This window comes from Poromitra crassiceps, assembly GCF_964638095.1.
Source record: "Poromitra crassiceps genome assembly, chromosome: 25".
In the NCBI taxonomy this organism is placed as follows: Eukaryota; Metazoa; Chordata; class Actinopteri; order Beryciformes; family Melamphaidae; genus Poromitra; species Poromitra crassiceps.
In genome coordinates, this window is record NC_139649.1 from 1256028 (window position 1) to 1273650 (window position 17623).

Sequence of the window (17623 nt, forward strand, 5' to 3'; positions counted from 1 at the left end):
CAAAGCAACAGTGAGTTGTCCATGCAGCGCTGACGACGCGTCCGTCTCCAGCCCATTTCCATACGTTTTGATGGACAGACGTTCAAGGGGGTTGAACTTCTTTATGGATGGACGGATTCGTCACAGTCCGTTTTTGCCAATCGGAATCGACGAGGCGTTCCGACGTATCCCACTGGACAAAAACAACCCAACGGACAGAAATCTATCCGTTTATAATTCTGTCCATTTTCTGAGGGATCAGTGTGGCTAGCCGCCGCCTAAGACTGTAAGACTGTAAGCTAGGGATGTTCATTTTGAAAATTTTCCAAAATCGATAATCGGTGAGAATTAACGATCAATTATCGATTATCGATTTTATTAATACTTAGAAAATTTTCAATATTTTCAATTTTTTTTTTTTTTTTTTTTTTTTTTTTAACAAAATGAATGCCTATGGCAGAAAATACGAAAGACAACGTGTTCTCCTCAATGAACTCTTTATTTCAATGTGTCTCTTCTCCAACACTGCTGTCCCCGGCGCATGCCGGTGTGAATTTCTCATGTTTAAAACAGTTTTGTTGGCACAAAGGCCCGTGCCCAGCCAGAAAACTAGAGACTATATGAAGCTCCACCTCACGTTAGTCGGCTGTGCAATGGAGTGGGGCGAGGAGGAACGAATTCCACCCAAACCTTGTCCAAAAAAAAAAAAAAAAAAAAAAAATTTTTTTTTTTTTTTAAATAATTAAAAAATCGATCCAAATGCCACAGGATCGATTCCAATCCTTAACGATCGATTATCGATTTTCGATAATTGATGAACATCCCTACTGTAAGCCATGTAGCAGCAGATTGAGACGAGTAAATCTACAAGTTTTGACCAACAGAGGGCAGTGTTTTCATTGAATGAGGCATGTGTCACTTGTCCCTCTGGACCTCCACTTCAGTACTGTAGATCAACACATTGTTGATCTAACATCGACCCTTCATCATGGTGCACATTAGATCACTCCAGAATAATTCATATTGGGTCTCAGAGAGGCTCTGAGGCCATTTACACCTGGCTGGCACTAACATGCGTTTTCTGTGATCAGATTGCAATCAGATCGTGCTTGACCACCTGAAAGTACAGGTGTAAACGCCCCATTGAACACATCGAAGACTGATCACAATCTGATTTGCCAAACAACCTCCGGAGGTGGTCAGGGATGTATTGTGAACACATTGACCATAAGTGTAAATGCAATGTGTCCAACTCAATCTGCATACAGCAACTGTATGCGGATTGAGAGGACACCCATTTTAGGTGATCAGATTGCAATCAGATCACCCAAAAACACATGCTAACGCCAGGTGTAAATTAAATTAGGCTAATGTGGTCAAGCACTATCCGATTGCAATCTGATCACAGAAAACGCATGTTGGTGCCAGGTGTAAATGGCCTCAGACAGACTTGTGTAGTCTGGTGTACTCACCTCATGACTTGGTCTATAGATCTAAAACTTGGTCTACAACATGGTCAAATCAATATTGTGAGTTTGGCTGCTTTCTTTGCATCAATGCATTTTCTCACCTCTGTTTTTCTCAGGCTGCTGTTTGTCTGAAGAGCTTTTGTTGGACTGCGAGCGAGTCAAAGGCTTTGGACTGTGAGGGATGTGGGTGTAGCTTTGTGGCTAAGAGCAGAACTGTCCCAAGCTCAATGTGAATCTATCAATTCATTCATAAGACATTACTCACTGCTTGACATGTGCATACAGCCTGGGCACAACAGAGACCTGTTGCTTATGGATGCAAATTCAAGCAATATCAGTTTAGGTGTAACCTCATTAGTTTTATTATGTTACGACAAACAAATAACTCCAAAGACCTACAGTCATATGAGAAACTTGCAGATGATCTGATATTCTAGATCACATTATATTGCATTATATTGTGGTGGAGAATGACTCATTCTGAAGGAAACTCTCCAAACTTTGCAGAGATCCTGCAAAGTGACGTGACATCCTGTACTCCTGTGTGTGGTTAGCTGTGTGTGGTTAGCTGTGTGTGGTTAGCTGTGTGTGGTTAGCTGACATACTCCTGTGTGTGGTTAACTGACATACTCCTGTGTGTGGTTAACTGACATACTCCTGTGTGTGGTTAACTGACATACTCCTGTGTGTGGTTAACTGACATACTCCTGTGTGTGGTTAGCTGTGTGTGGTTAGCTGACATACTCCTGTGTGTGGTTAGCTGACATACTCCTGTGTGTGGTTAACTGACATACTCCTGTGTGTGGTTAGCTGACATACTCCTGTGTGTGGTTAACTGACATACTCCTGTGTGTGGTTAACTGACATACTCCTGTGTGTGGTTAGCTGTGTGTGGTTAGCTGACATACTCCTGTGTGTGGTTAACTGTGTGTGGTTAACTGACATACTCCTGTGTGTGGTTAGCTGACATACTCCTGTGTGTGGTTAACTGACATACTCCTGTGTGTGGTTAGCTGACATACTCCTGTGTGTGGTTAGCTGAAATACTCCTGTGTGTGGTTAGCTGAAATACTCCTGTGTGTGGTTAGCTGACATACTCCTGTGTGTGGTTAGCTGTGTGTGGTTAGCTGACATACTCCTGTGTGTGGTTAGCTGACATACTCCTGTGTGTGGTTAGCTGTGTGTGGTTAGCTGACATACTCCTGTGTGTGGTTAGCTGACATACTCCTGTGTGTGGTTAGCTGACATACTCCTGTGTGTGGTTAGCTGACATACTCCTGTGTGTGGTTAACTGACATACTCCTGTGTGTGGTTAACTGACATACTCCTGTGTGTGGTTAACTGACATACTCCTGTGTGTGGTTAGCTGTGTGTGGTTAGCTGACATACTCCTGTGTGTGGTTAACTGACATACTCCTGTGTGTGGTTAGCTGACATACTCCTGTGTGTGGTTAACTGACATACTCCTGTGTGTGGTTAACTGACATACTCCTGTGTGTGGTTAGCTGACATACTCCTGTGTGTGGTTAGCTGACATACTCCTGTGTGTGGTTAGCTGACATACTCCTGTGTGTGGTTAGCTGACATACTCCTGTGTGTGGTTAGCTGACATACTCCTGTGTGTGGTTAACTGACATACTCCTGTGTGTGGTTAGCTGACATACTCCTGTGTGTGGTTAACTGACATACTCCTGTGTGTGGTTAGCTGACATACTCCTGTGTGTGGTTAGCTGACATACTCCTGTGTGTGGTTAACTGAAATACTCCTGTGTGTGGTTAACTGACATACTCCTGTGTGTGGTTAGCTGACATACTCCTGTGTGTGGTTAGCTGACGTGACATACTCCTGTGTGTGGTTAGCTGACATACTCCTGTGTGTGGTTAGCTGTGTGTGGTTAGCTGCGGTGGGTCTTTTTCATGGAGTTGTGAAAAGGCCTGGTTCTTCAGACACATGGGCTAGCTGCTGTGCTGTATCAGTTTCATTGAGGAACAGGCAGGAGCACATAGGGAAGCTGTGTGTTCTCATATCAGAGGAGTTCTCTGCTCGGAAAAGAGGCCTCTTTATAGGCTACTCACACGGAGATGGGCAGGGTCAACACCGGTGTTGCTGTTGGCCATTGCAAGCTGTTACAACAACACAGCCTAAATGCAAATGGCTGCACTCCAAAATGCATGGGAAGTAATGTGCTTGCCAGTTTAAGGGTAAATGTACATATCGAGGCAGGGAGATAAGACACAGCATGGCCTGGACTCCATAATAAGATGAAGAATGCAGGCTGCCTGAAATCAAAAGCTGCGTATGAAGTAGGGTTTTACACATAGAGCGTATAATAATAAATAGGTTTGACCCCAGTACACACTTCAAAGCCTGTGGTACAATGACAATGTCTTGACACAGAGGGACCATCCCCACTCTGACCTATTTATAGCAGGGATGGATGATATTTCACAGCTCTAAAACACATGCATTTGGGCATTGCACGTTGGCTGCAGAATTCAACCAGTAGGGGGGGAGAATGAGCCAGATTGACTGCCTGTGACACCAGTGCTATCACATGGCATCACAAATGTTGAGACCAGCAATAAGCAGCAAGGCCTACATGCAGGCCTGTCATCTATCTTATGCATTATATTAGTCTCTCGTATGGATAATCCAACACACATCTAAATCACATATATTTGAATAAAAGACAACTAACAGGAAAGGGACACACTTTTAAACAGTCAAAAACTCTTACAAGTGCATTTCTTTCTGTCATGAAACATTTATACTGGAGGGGGTATTAAGGACCCCATTTTCCTATGTTACTGTAGGCTAATAACAGAGTGGCTTGTGACGATCCCTCATCGTTACGAAGCCTAACATTCAACAAGATGTGCGTACGACAAAGTGCCAAAGTTCAGCCTCAACACCCGCTCCTCTCCCTGTTAGGACTGAACGATTTTCCGGCGAAATTCCAATTTTCCATGCTACCTGTATAACACGTACTGTAGTGCAAAGTCTGATGTTACTTACTTCAATTGCATTTGATCAGAAATGGCCTTTGATAGTTGTGAGTAGCGGCTGTGGCGTTGGACACACACCGTCACACCGTCACCACATCGTCCTACTGTAACATCAGGTCACAGCCAGACAACAATGTAATGGTGATTAAAAATGATACTAATGGAAATAGCAAATGGCGGCCATTATCGTTAAAGTTAATTGTCTCCTATTCCACTGCACATAATTGTGAGAGGGAGCTGCTGCAGCTAAATGAAGTACGAGATCGGGAATTTGGGAATATTTCCTTTCTGATTTTGACTGTGTTTTTTGGGGGGTGATGTAACTTTGCATGACCAGACTCTCTCTCAAAGAGCCTGGTATCTGTTAACATGACCAGACTCTCTCTCAAAGAGCCTGGTATCTGTTCATGCTCAGTTCCGCGGATCTCACCGCCCGTACCTGGCAATTTGTTTGCTGCAGTGTTATCGTTCCATCTCGCATCACATTTATTTACTCTGACCGGAACGCCCGGTTCTCAGAGCGGAATTGTTTTTTGGAGTACAGACCATCTCCGTATCCACCGGATCTGCAGCTTCCGTTTTCACTTTTTACCGGATGATCAGATGCTGAACTTTTGACCTCAGACCAGCGGTGATGAAGTGCTGATCCGATGCGACACCAGCACCTCGGCTAAGCTATTAATAACCTGACCCCATGACATTTACGTGTGTGTGTGTGTGTGTGTGTGTGTGTGTGTGTGTGTGTGTGTGTGTGTGTGTGTGTGCGTGCGTACACCCATGTTTAGGGGAGATCGGCCGAGATGATGGTATGGCTTCAAATTCAATAACGATTGAACGATTCCCGAGGTCAACAGCAAGAACAACTTAATCTACAGAGGACCTAATACAATTTGGCCTTGACCCCTCCCCCCTTTCCCCTCTGGCAGAGGTGGAGCCTCAGTGAGCGATGGGAATCATCATGGCCCGGTCAGTAACCAGGTCAAACCATCAATCTGGCCCAGGAGGAGCAGCCTGCCACCCGCTGGTGGCCTTATGGAAGGGCGGCACGGGGAGAACAAAGGCCTTTATTGTAACTAAGCCGTCTTCCCTGCTCTTTGCTTCCCCTGACGTCTACGGCCCCCTGAAGCATGCTAAACAAGATGTGACACTACAATACGCTAACGATACCACCAGGACCACCCATAGCTTCCAGCTGCAAGACATTCGTACATGTGCACAAACATGCACACTCACACACCAACACGTCCTCATACTGAAACAACAGAATAGGTCTATTACCACTGCCTCCCAAAATGACATATATTCACTCGTTGCTGTAGTGTTTCTGCACTGCACTTCCCACAGATCCCCTGTCAATCAAACAGTGTGTTTAGTATGTGACAGATCCCCTGTCAATCAAACAGTGTGTTTAGTATGTGACAGATCCCCTGTCAATCAAACAGTGTGTTCAGTATGGGACAGATCCCTGTCAATCAAACAGTGTGTTTAGTATGTGACAGATCCCCTGTCAATCAAACAGTGTGTTTAATATGTGGCAGATCCCCTGTCAATCAAACAGTGTGTTCAGTATGCAACAATTTGTTCTTTGGAGCTTATGTTGGTGGCAAGGAATGACATTGAATTTCTATTTTATTTTTTGTATTTAGCTCATTCATCCAACTTACAATAGGTAAGCAAAAAGAGGTTATATATGCATATTTTTGCTAATGTAGTTCAAAACAAGTGATTTGGAAGTTTTCTCCTCTCAGTCTGGAGCTTTGATAAAGATGTCAGAGTTGCTCGGAGTGAACCAAACACAAAATCATGTTTGTTCTTTTTCCTGTGTTGACAGGTGCTCAAGCAAACACAAGTGTACGCATAGATTTATTTCATCTGCTCTCACCCAAAACTGACACTTGCTTGTTATTCCAAGTTCCCTATTCACTTTCATCACTAGGGCTGCTATTAAAGAAAGTCCTACCTACCAACACACCCTGTGACACTTGCCTGCCAAATAATGAGACGTGTTTCTTAACACCTTCAACAACAATGTCTTTTCAATTTGGCTGCTCTTTTAAAATGATGCTTAACACAGCCAGTCAGCCACCAGCAGCAGCGTACAGTACAGTATGTAACCCATCTGGGCTGAATATTGACTTGACAATGTGAGTATTTTCAATCATAATAAGGCCTCTACAATATATAACCGTAACAAATGTTCAGAATCATAATAATCACTGAAATGGTAGCCTATGTCAGGCTTGGAAAAAGCACAAAAACAGCCTTAATCCATAATTCAGTCAAAACATACTCAGATCACTCAAATGACTTCAAAAAGTCCCACGAAAAATACTACTCAATTATATTAATGAGAGTAATTGCACCCATTAGCACCTTAACATTCACTAGTCAGTGTTTCCCACAGGATTTTGAGAATTTGTGGTGGGGGACCGCAGACCCCCTAGGGGGCTGCGTGGGCATGCCCCCCCGCGAGATTTTTTTAAACATTTTAAAGTAAAATGCATGAATTTGGTGTACTTTGAGAAAGCTTAAGAGCAAAATTAAAAGGCTAGATCTATGAAGAACATGTCATCATTACTGTGCTGTGGGTTTACAATGACAAACTAAATTTCTCCCTATAGGTCAGGGATACTCAACTTGCTTTGCCACTTTCGTGAAATGATAGAAGGCGAGGGGCCAGTTAATAAACAAACAATATACATTTTTCTGTAGCGGATTGTAGGTTTTTGGGGTGTCAGCCGGAGTTTAGGCTGACAGTGTTGTGCACACCGGATAGTTAGTTAGGTTAAGTTAGTTGGGTTAAGTACATACATAAGTGCCTGGGTAGCGAGCAGATGGCGGTATTTGACAATTTAGCAGCTAAATCATAGATTATTGAAAGATATTCCATATTCCAGACTGAAATGCTATAACAGAAGTATTGGCCAGAATGACATGAACATTTATTGGACACTTATTCAGCGGATATCTTGCATGTTGCGTTCAGGTGCACTGTAAAAAAAAAAAAAAAAAAAAAAGGTTTTGTTTTTTTTGGTCAACATCTTATTGTGGCGGTCCAAATATTATTGTGGCGGCCCGCCACAAATTCCTTTATGTATGGGAAACACTGCTAGTAGTGTATGATGGCATCAGCAGGCCCGTCTCTGTGGTAACAGGGTTTGTCTGTGTCTGGGACACAGTGGGGCAGCTCGTCACAGTGCTGCTCAGATGTATTTTTACACAGCCTTCCCACAGGAGGTCCAATACTGGCAAGAAGTTGTACGACGAAGATGATGTCTCTTGTATTGTTACCTCTCCTCTCCCTTTGATTCTCTTTGCACACACTGTCTGGCGTGTGCGTACACACACATGACGTTACCATTCCCCCTGGTCTGGACAGCAGCTTGTGTCAGAGCTCGTGACGGGGTGGTGCACAGCCTTCTGTCTAGAGGCCAGAGATGTGCAAGCCTTCTCTGACAGGGTGGTGATGATGATGACGCCTGCCAGGAGATCTATAAAGGAACTTGTAATGCTTTTTTTTTTCCACATGAAGGAAAAGGTCGATCCGAGCCGAGCATGTTCCAAACCTCCCTTACTACCAACTCTCCTTCTCGCACTTGGGACACACCAACTGGAATCCCAAGACAGGACAGCTCATGGATCGGGCTAATTCAATTAAGAATGACGCGGCGATCCAATTTTTGCTTTTTGACAATGACTGGATGGGCTTTACGCACACACCCACACAGTGATTCAGTACTCTCTGAGCTCGTTACTGTACATTCCCTCATACAGTAGAATAAAGCAGAGATGGTGGCATGGTGGCAGATACACACAGCATGTCACAGTACTGCATGGTGGCAGATACACACAGCATGTCACAGTACTGCATGGTGGCAGATACACACAGCATGTCACAGTACTGCATGGTGGCAGATACACACAGCATGTCACAGTACTGCATGGTGGCAGATACACACAGCATGTCACAGTACTGCATGGTGGCAGATGCACACAGCATGTCACAGTACTGCATGGTGGCAGATACACACAGCATGTCACAATACTGCATGGTGGCAGATACACACAGCATGTCACAGTACTGCATGGTGGCAGATACACACAGCATGTCACAGTACTGCATGGTGGCAGATAAACACAGCATGTCACAGTACTGCATGGTGGCAGATACACACAGCATGTCACAATACTGCATGGTGGCAGATACACACAGCATGTCACAGTACTGCATGGTGGCAGATACACACAGCATGTCACAGTACTGCATGGTGACAGATACACACAGCATGTCACAGTACTGCATGGTGGCAGATACACACAGCATGTCACAGTACTGCATGGTGGCAGATACACACAGCATGTACACAGTACTGCATGGTGGCAGATACACACAGCATGTCACAATACTGCATGGTGGCAGATACACACAGCATGTCACAGTACTGCATGGTGGCAGATACACACAGCATGTCACTACTGTCACCAGCAGCAGCAGCAGAGCAGAGCTGATCACTTTGCTCTCCAGGTTGAATACAATGGCGTGTTTGTGAGAACTTTTGGCTCATTTCCACCACATATAACAGCACAGTACAGCTCTACTCGACCTGGTCTTACTCGTCTCTACTTGATATAGTCTCTGTTTCCATAGCAAGTTTACTCGCCTCCGCCCACACCTGGTCGTCATAGCGACCGCATATCTGCCCTCCGCCCATAGCTGAAGTAGGCTATAATATATAGCGTTAAAATTAAATCCATACACGGAACTTTTAAACTGTTTATGAAATACTGGTGCCTCTAAATGACCTACAGTGTACATGGGCAAATGTGACAATCGGCCAGGAGAAAGGATATCACGTTGTTGTTACTCAAACTCACATGCATGCGCTGCGCGGGGGACAGGAGTTGCGCTACAGGGAGAAGGGAAGCATCTACCCCGGTGGCCACTCACCAGGCAAGACCGCAGCTTCACTAAACCCCCGCCTGCGACCTAGCGGAGCCAAGCCAAGCGGCTTCCCGAGGAGCTGACTTTTTCTCTCTCAAAACAATTGTAAACCGCCGTCATGTTAAAGCTGAGCAAGGAGATCGATTTTATTTCACCAGAGCCGAAGTTAGCAACACAAAAGACTGATGGAAATAACATTAACAGAAGAGAGATTAAGCCCCACTAAACTGGTATCCAGCATTGACAGTCAGTAGATACAGTAAACACAATTCTGCCTGACCAATCAGTCGTCTGCAGTGTTTTCACGTCACCGTATGGTACCGGGTTCACAGCGCTGGAACCTCAACAAAGCCTCAACTAGCACGACTCAACCTCGACTCAACGTTTTTGATCGGTGGAATGAGACAAAAAAGCGAGACGAGCTGGGCGGGGCCGCGCTGATACCAGCGGTGGAAATGGGCCATTTGAGCGCTAAAAGAACAAGCCAGCGCCAGTGGTCCAGCAGAACTGGACTCCATCCGCTCTCTAGTGACACCCACAACTTCTAAAGCCACGCCCACTTACAGTGAGCCTAGCGCTGGCATTTGTTGAGAATATAGGCTACATGTCAAAATGACAAGATAAGAATATAACGTCTTATTTACCGGACTTGGATTCAATTTGCATGCAAAGTGGATGGGAGGAGGAGGAGGAGGAGGAGGAGGAGGAGGAGGAGGAGGAGGAGCGCACGCATGAGTGGGCTCGCGAGTAAAATGGAAAGAAGAGAAGAGTCAGTGAATGATGCTGAGGGAGATTAAAGCAAGAGGAAGCAGAATGAGGAAATGGTGTGAATACAATACGCAGAGGAACAACCTACAAAGAACTACAGCTGCAGGCTGGACACAAGAGTTACTTTGCTTATTATGAGGCTCGAGAGAAAAATGTACAATGTGAAATAGACATCATGAACGTCCATTTTCCCCCCTGTGTGGATGGATGCTAGACTGTGGCTTATTGGAAAGGAAAGACCAACAGTAAAACAGCATGAATTCGTTTTTAAAGGTCCAATCCGTAAGTTTGGAGTTTGGGGGGGGGGGATAAATGTTCACAAAGTGTTTTTTATTACCAATGAGTGAATGCTCCGTTACATAACTTTAAAAAAATTAGCCCAGCCACGTCTCTCTGCGTTCACCCATTCCAAAGCTATGGCTGTGTGATTCTGCTCCTGTCGGGTCACAATTTCCCGGAAAATCTGGTGACGTTCTGCGCGTTCACGAGCCTGCCTTGGCAGCAAACAAACAACAACATAGAGTCCAATAAAAAGTACACACAGAAAAAGAAAGAAATATTTATCGAGTGAAGTCAGTCTGGCCAGACAGCAGCAGTGTGACCGACGTCAGGGGGGAAACTATAGAGTCGGGGCTGTGTTTTCGGTTCATGGAGGGACCTTGTTGTATTATTAGCTACTGTGATAATGTGGTTTTGGCCGGCCCGGGTATAGATAACGTTTAGCTGCTTGCTAAAGCGGAGCTAATGGATTTACCACCCAGTCAAGAGAAGCTCCGCTAATAACATTACCGTCTTGTGTGGATAATGCAACGGTTACAAATATGCCCAACATTAATATCGTTATGCTTATGGTCATGGAGCATTGTTTGACTGACTGCAGTTAGCTGCTGTGGGGCTGCCTATTATAACGTTAGCTTGATGCTAAACGCGGCTAACTAATATAGATAATCGATTACCACCCAGCTCCACCAATAACGTTACCGTCTTCGTCTTGTGTGGATAATGTAATGTAGATCATGTAACAGTTGTAAATATGCCTAACGTTACTACTGTTATGGAACATTGTTTGATCGTTCAGTTTGGTCGCGTGGAGCTCACATCAGCACCAGGCATTGGACTGTACGGGGGAGCAGGCTATTTCCTGGCTCATAACGTGAGTATCCACTTCCCCACAGCCAATGCAAGCCAAGACACGACCAAACATGCCACAATAACGTCCGTTAATTCATCCACAATCATTCCTGGCCATCTCAAGGCTGATCTGACCGATAAATGGTCCAGGTTGCCGTTTTCAAGTGACCTTTATCAGCGAACGTTACAAAGCAACCAACACTTCTGCTGTTGCCAGGCAGCTGCTTGGGTGCTATGGTGCTAAGGTATGTTGCACGTGTGCCAGCTCATGCACACGCTGCCTGCAGTTACTCTAACGGCCACCGGTGTCAGTAACAGAACTTGTATTTTTTCCCCAATTTGCGCTATTATCTCACTGTTTTTGTTAAGACTTTACTTTGCAGCTCCATCCAAGAGCACTTGAACAAATTGAACCTCTCCTCTGTAACCATGGCTACGACTGATCTAATGCTGACAGCATCTGGAACGGAACGCACGAGGTTCTGCTGTGAGGCACGATGCCTTCCTCCAGACAAAAGGGTATTTGAGTGTGTGTCGCTCCCACTTTGTTTTCAGAGAGGATGGTAGGTGTCTCCAAGGAAGAGAGGAGACACTGTATGAGACCAGACTCTGTGAAAAGAGAAAGTCAGGCTTCTGTGAACTCTCTCGTCACGAGAAAATAATAAGCCCTCCAGCCCTTATAGCTGATGCAAAACTGACTTTAGGTTGGGACATCCCCCAAATAGAGGCAATTATCAAATAATGAGACACATTAAGCGTGCATCTCACAAAATCTCATTATGTGCTTTATTGGGCCATATCAGTTTGATTTGAATTGGCACCATTTTTCAATTGACTCAAAAGGACACCCGTTTATTATATTAAGGAGCCGTTAGAATGTCATAAAAACAGAATAAATCGAGGGTGGAGGTGATTAAATAAGTTCAGAGAGACGGAGGGAACGGGTGGAAAGATCGGGGGGCAGAATGCAAACCATTGATAAAGGCACACAAGAAGAAACATCTATTACACATGCTAGTCAGCGTGGCCTTGTTGTGGCCCACAGCCTCATCACCATGGTGGACTTCTCACAGACGCACTAACGTTATGTATCTGGAGAATACGACAGCTGTATAATGTAAGGCTATAGACCTTATTCGATTGATGTCACTCACGTACTGGCACGCCCACCGCCACCATATTGTCGACATAGCGCTGCAGCTGTGAAGTGACAGCCTATGTGGAGCAGCGTTTATAGGAAGCTAGCCGCTGTTAGCGTTACCTGTATCGTTCCAATTGTGTTCGGATGGTGACCTGCGTTAGGCATGGCTGTAGTAATGACAGCAATAAAGTCCCCGTGGTTTGTTTCTATCTCTACCGTCCTCAGACGTGAAGGGAGCGAGACGGAGGATACGTCAGCAGCACAGGAGATGTGTGGATAGTTAGGAGAGACAGGTGAAACTTTCTGACAGCTCCTCACAGCAAAGTCTGTTCACCTCGTTGTTTTGTTTATTTATTACAGGCATTAACGGCAGCATACAAACAACAACTGTGGGTTTTTTATTGGTGTCATCACTATCGCTATTTTGTAATGGAACAGAAACGACAATAAGGCTGTTACTAGTTGTCAGCTGCAGCGCTGTGTGCGGGCAGGACGGTATGTCAACAATATGGTGCCGTCCAGGGTTAGCGAATAAGGTCTATACTGGCCGTGCTCAGGCACAACAATAGCAGCTAGCGCCTGCCTGGTGCTGACGGGAAGTGGAACTGCTCATATATGGCTCATCACGAAGCATGACATCATCACGAAGCATGACATCATCACCCAGGTTCAAGTGTGACCTTTGACTTAGAAGAATACATGAACTTGACCTCTGACCTGGCTGTTCATCAGCACAATGTAAAGAGTAGATGAGTATGCTCTCTGACGGAAACACCAAGTTCTCACCAACAACATCTGTCCCAAGTGTCCCTCTGAGGCACATTATATTAGGATTACTTTAACAGGGTTTGCAGGAACTACTTGGTACTTATGATCATACAGCTTACTGATCACATGGACAACAGTGTGCACTTTCAATTCAAATGAATAATGATAGAAATCAAGTAACAAGGCAGTCATGTGATGCCATTAATATTATTGGCAAACAGTACCGACTTTGGAAATCAATATCACAACTCAGCAATAAATGTTACTCTGCCTCTAGGAGGGAAAGCTGGAGAGACGACTTTACTCATCAAGGTCAGTCAGTAGTCCTAACATCTATACAAATCTCAATTTATAGTTTGTAATGATTATGTATGAACATGCATGCAGTGTAATGATTATGTATGAACATGCAGGCAGTGCCTTCCATAATGATTATGTATGAACATGCAGGCAGTGCCTTCCATTCATAATGATTATGTATGAACATGCAGGCAGTGCCTTCCATAATGATTATGTATGAACATGCAGGCAGTGCCTTCCATTCATAATGATTATGTATGAACATGCAGGCAGTGCCTTCCATAATGATTATGTATGAACATGCAGGTAGTGCCTTCCATTCATAATGATTATGTATGAACATGCAGGTAGTGCCTTCCATAATGATTATGTATGAACATGCAGGTAGTGCCTTCCATAATGATTATGTATGAACATGCAGGCAGTGCCTTCCATAATGATTATGTATGAACATGCAGGCAGTGCCTTCCATAATGATTATGTATGAACATGCAGGCAGTGCCTTCCATTCATAATGATTATGTATGAACATGCAGGCAGTGCCTTCCATTCATAATGATTATGTATGAACATGCAGGCAGTGCCTTCCATAATGATTATGTATGAACATGCAGGCAGTGCCCTCCATAATGATTATGTATGAACATGCAGGCAGTGCCTTCCATAATGATTATGTATGAACATGCAGGTAGTGCCTTCCATTCATAATGATTATGTATGAACATGCAGGTAGTGCCTTCCATAATGATTATGTATGAACATGCAGGTAGTGCCTTCCATTCATAATGATTATGTATGAACATGCAGGCAGTGCCTTCCATAATGATTATGTATGAACATGCAGGCAGTGCCTTCCATTCATAATGATTATGTATGAACATGCAGGCAGTGCCTTCCATAATGATTATGTATGAACATGCAGGCAGTGCCTTCCATAATGATTATGTATGAACATGCAGGCAGTGCCTTCCATTCATAATGATTATGTATGAACATGCAGGTAGTGCCTTCCATTCATAATGATTATGTATGAACATGCAGGCAGTGCCTTCCATTCATAATGATTATGTATGAACATGCAGGCAGTGCCTTCCATAATGATTATGTATGAACATGCAGGCAGTGCTTCCATTCAGTAATGATTATGTATGAACATGCAGGCAGTGCCTCCATTCATAATGATTATGTATGAACATGCAGGCAGCCTCCATTCATTCAAAAACAATCTACATGTATTTATTTCCTGTTTTGTTGATCCATTTCTGAATCCATCCGTCCATTCTAGTGAGAGAAGCTGATTTGAGGCATGTGGACAGTGAGTGTAGACAACATGTGCGCTGGTGCTACAGTACATGTTTGTCCATCATTAACTGATTACCACTGCACTATAGATCATCTGACTGATGGGATGCTGGGCCACCAGCGCCCCCTGTGGCAGCAACGAACCTCCACAGAGTGATAGGAGAGGCAGGATCAATAAGCACTTGCACACACAACACAATCACACTGATTACAAAGCAATACTCAGAAATAATGCAGAACAAAGGCATATTACTGGAGTCAATCCGGATCCGACAAATCTCAGCATCTTACTGCGAGCAAGTGTGTGAGTGTGTGTGTGTGTGTGTGTGTGTGAGTGTGAGTGTGTGTGTGCGAGTGTGTGTGAGTGTGAGTGTGTGTGTGTGTGAGTGTGTGTGTGTGAGTGTGTGTGTGTGAGTGTGAGTGTGTGTATGTGTGTGTATGTGTGAGTGTGTGTGTGTGAGTGTGTGTGTGTGAGTGTGAGTGTGTGTGTGTGAGTGTGTGTGTGTGTGTGTGTGTGTGTGTGTGTGTGTGTGTGTGTGTGCATGGTTGTACGCTTATGTGGGTGGGTGGTGGGGAGGTTTGTTTGTTTCCCTGAGGCATCAGAGGGATGAACCATCAATCTATCAATTAGAGTTGGGCTCAGCCCCTCCTCTCCTCCCTGAGGGCACAGCGAGGCCCCTCCTCTCCTCCCTGAGGGCACAGCGAGGCACACTTTACTTTAGTCAGATCAACAGCGCTTTTGCTGGAGCTCTGAGGGGGAGGAGCCACGCCGAGCTGCTGCTGAACGCTCCTCCTCCAAAACACCTCCTGTGAACGGCGAGGCGAGGCGAGGGGAGGGGAGGCGAGGCGAGGCGAGGCGAGGGGAGGCGAGGGGGAGGCGAGGGGAGGCGAGGCGAGGGGAGGCGAGGCGAGGGGAGGCGAGGCGAGGGGAGGCGAGGGGAGGCGAGGCGAGGGGAGGCGAGGCAAGGCGAGGCGAGGCGAGGGGACAGGGCGCGCCGCGCGCCGCCTGCTGCACTGAAAACACATCAATATGTAAAGCCCAAGCAGCTGCTTAACACCAATTACAGAGATATTAGCCCTGCAGCCACAACATCAAGCACACTTGTTCATTCTGTCCTCCCTCAGAAATACCCACACGTCTTTTGTTGGGGAACAAAGTGTCGTTTTCATAAGCTGATTGAATGCAGGATTCAATGGCACCGTATAGAATTGCGCAATTAAAATCATAAAGCTCCGTTAATCTTTTCAGTTATGCCCAGAGACTAGTGCGCTGGAACATATAGCGCAGCATCAGAAAAGCCAATATCTGAACGATAATTCCTGACAGTGTGTGTGTGTGTGTGTGTGTGTGTGTGTGTGTGTGTGTGTGTATGTGTGTGTGTGTGTGTGTGTGTGTGTGTGTGTGTGTGTGTGTGTGTGTGGCCTCTGCCCCGAGGCCTTCCGTTTGTGGTGCGAGGGCCCCAGGAGGCGGTTAGGCCTGGAGCTCCCTGTGACCTCAGGCGCCGACTGTCTTCCTGCCTCTATCTCACACACACACACACACACACACACAGGAGAGGAGATAGACCGCCTGCTCCCAGATATGCTCCTTTAACGCTGCCCTCTCCAAACTGCCCGCTGTGTGATACATGCCAGAGGCTCGGCTTTGTGAGGGAGCGTGGGTAATCCAGCCAGAAAGCTGAGCGGGGCTGCACCACCACAGTGGTGAGAGAGAGAGAGAGAGAGAGAGAGAGAGAGAGAGAGAGAGAGACAGAGAGAGAGAGAGAGAGAGAGAGAGAGAGAGAGAGAGAGAGAGAGAGAGACAGAGAGAGAGAGACAGAGTGAGAGAGAGATAGAGAGAGACAGAGAGAGAGAGAGAGAGACAGAGTGAGAGAGAGATAGAGAGAGAGAGAGAGAGAGACAGAGTGAGAGAGAGAGATAGAGAGAGAGAGATAGAGAGATAGAGAGTGAGAGAGAGAGAGACAGAGTGAGAGAGAGATAGAGAGAGATAGAGAGAGAGAGAGAGAGAGAGAGAGAGAGAACCAGGAGTGGGGGGGGGGGGTTGTTGGGTGGGTCGATACAGCATAGCATCGCTATATTTTATGTGGCAATATTATATCGATACACAAAGCCAAGTATATTATACAAGTAGTCAGGTGCATGCCATGCAACATTTATTTATAATATCTTTTTATGACAGTGTTGGTCAGTCTGTCTGCTTAACAACAACCCCATTTTGCTGAGATGAACAGACTGGAAACTTTATCTTATTAGATCAAACAGATGTTGACAAAGTTTTTTTTTTTCCTTTGGGGACATAATTTGCAGTTGGAAAAAAAAATTATAACCGAAAAATATACATCACACTATTTTTTAAATGGAAATAACATTGTATTGTGTGACGTAACTATCATGATGACATCGTATCGTGGGTAGCTCTGGTGACTCCCACCCCGACTCAGGAGGATGAAATGGAAATGACAGCCAGGGAGTGGGGAGAGGGGGAGGGAGGGAGGGAGAGAGAGAGAGAGAGAGAGAGAGAGAGAGAGAGAGAGAGAGAGAGAGAGAGAGAGAGAGACGGATGACAAGTGGCATTGTTCCAGGTCCAGAACATTGCACAACATGCAGGGAAATAGATTTGCTATTGTCTGACATCACTGCTGCTAAATCCCTGCTCACGGTATTAATCACTTTCATTATAATGAGAGAAAAAAGGCCCCGGCTTTACATTGGACAGGAAATGACTTTGCTCCATCATCTTGTGCAGGGCTGCACCACCACGGACCACACAGCAGGGCTGCACCACCACGGACCACACAGCAGGGCTGCACCACCACG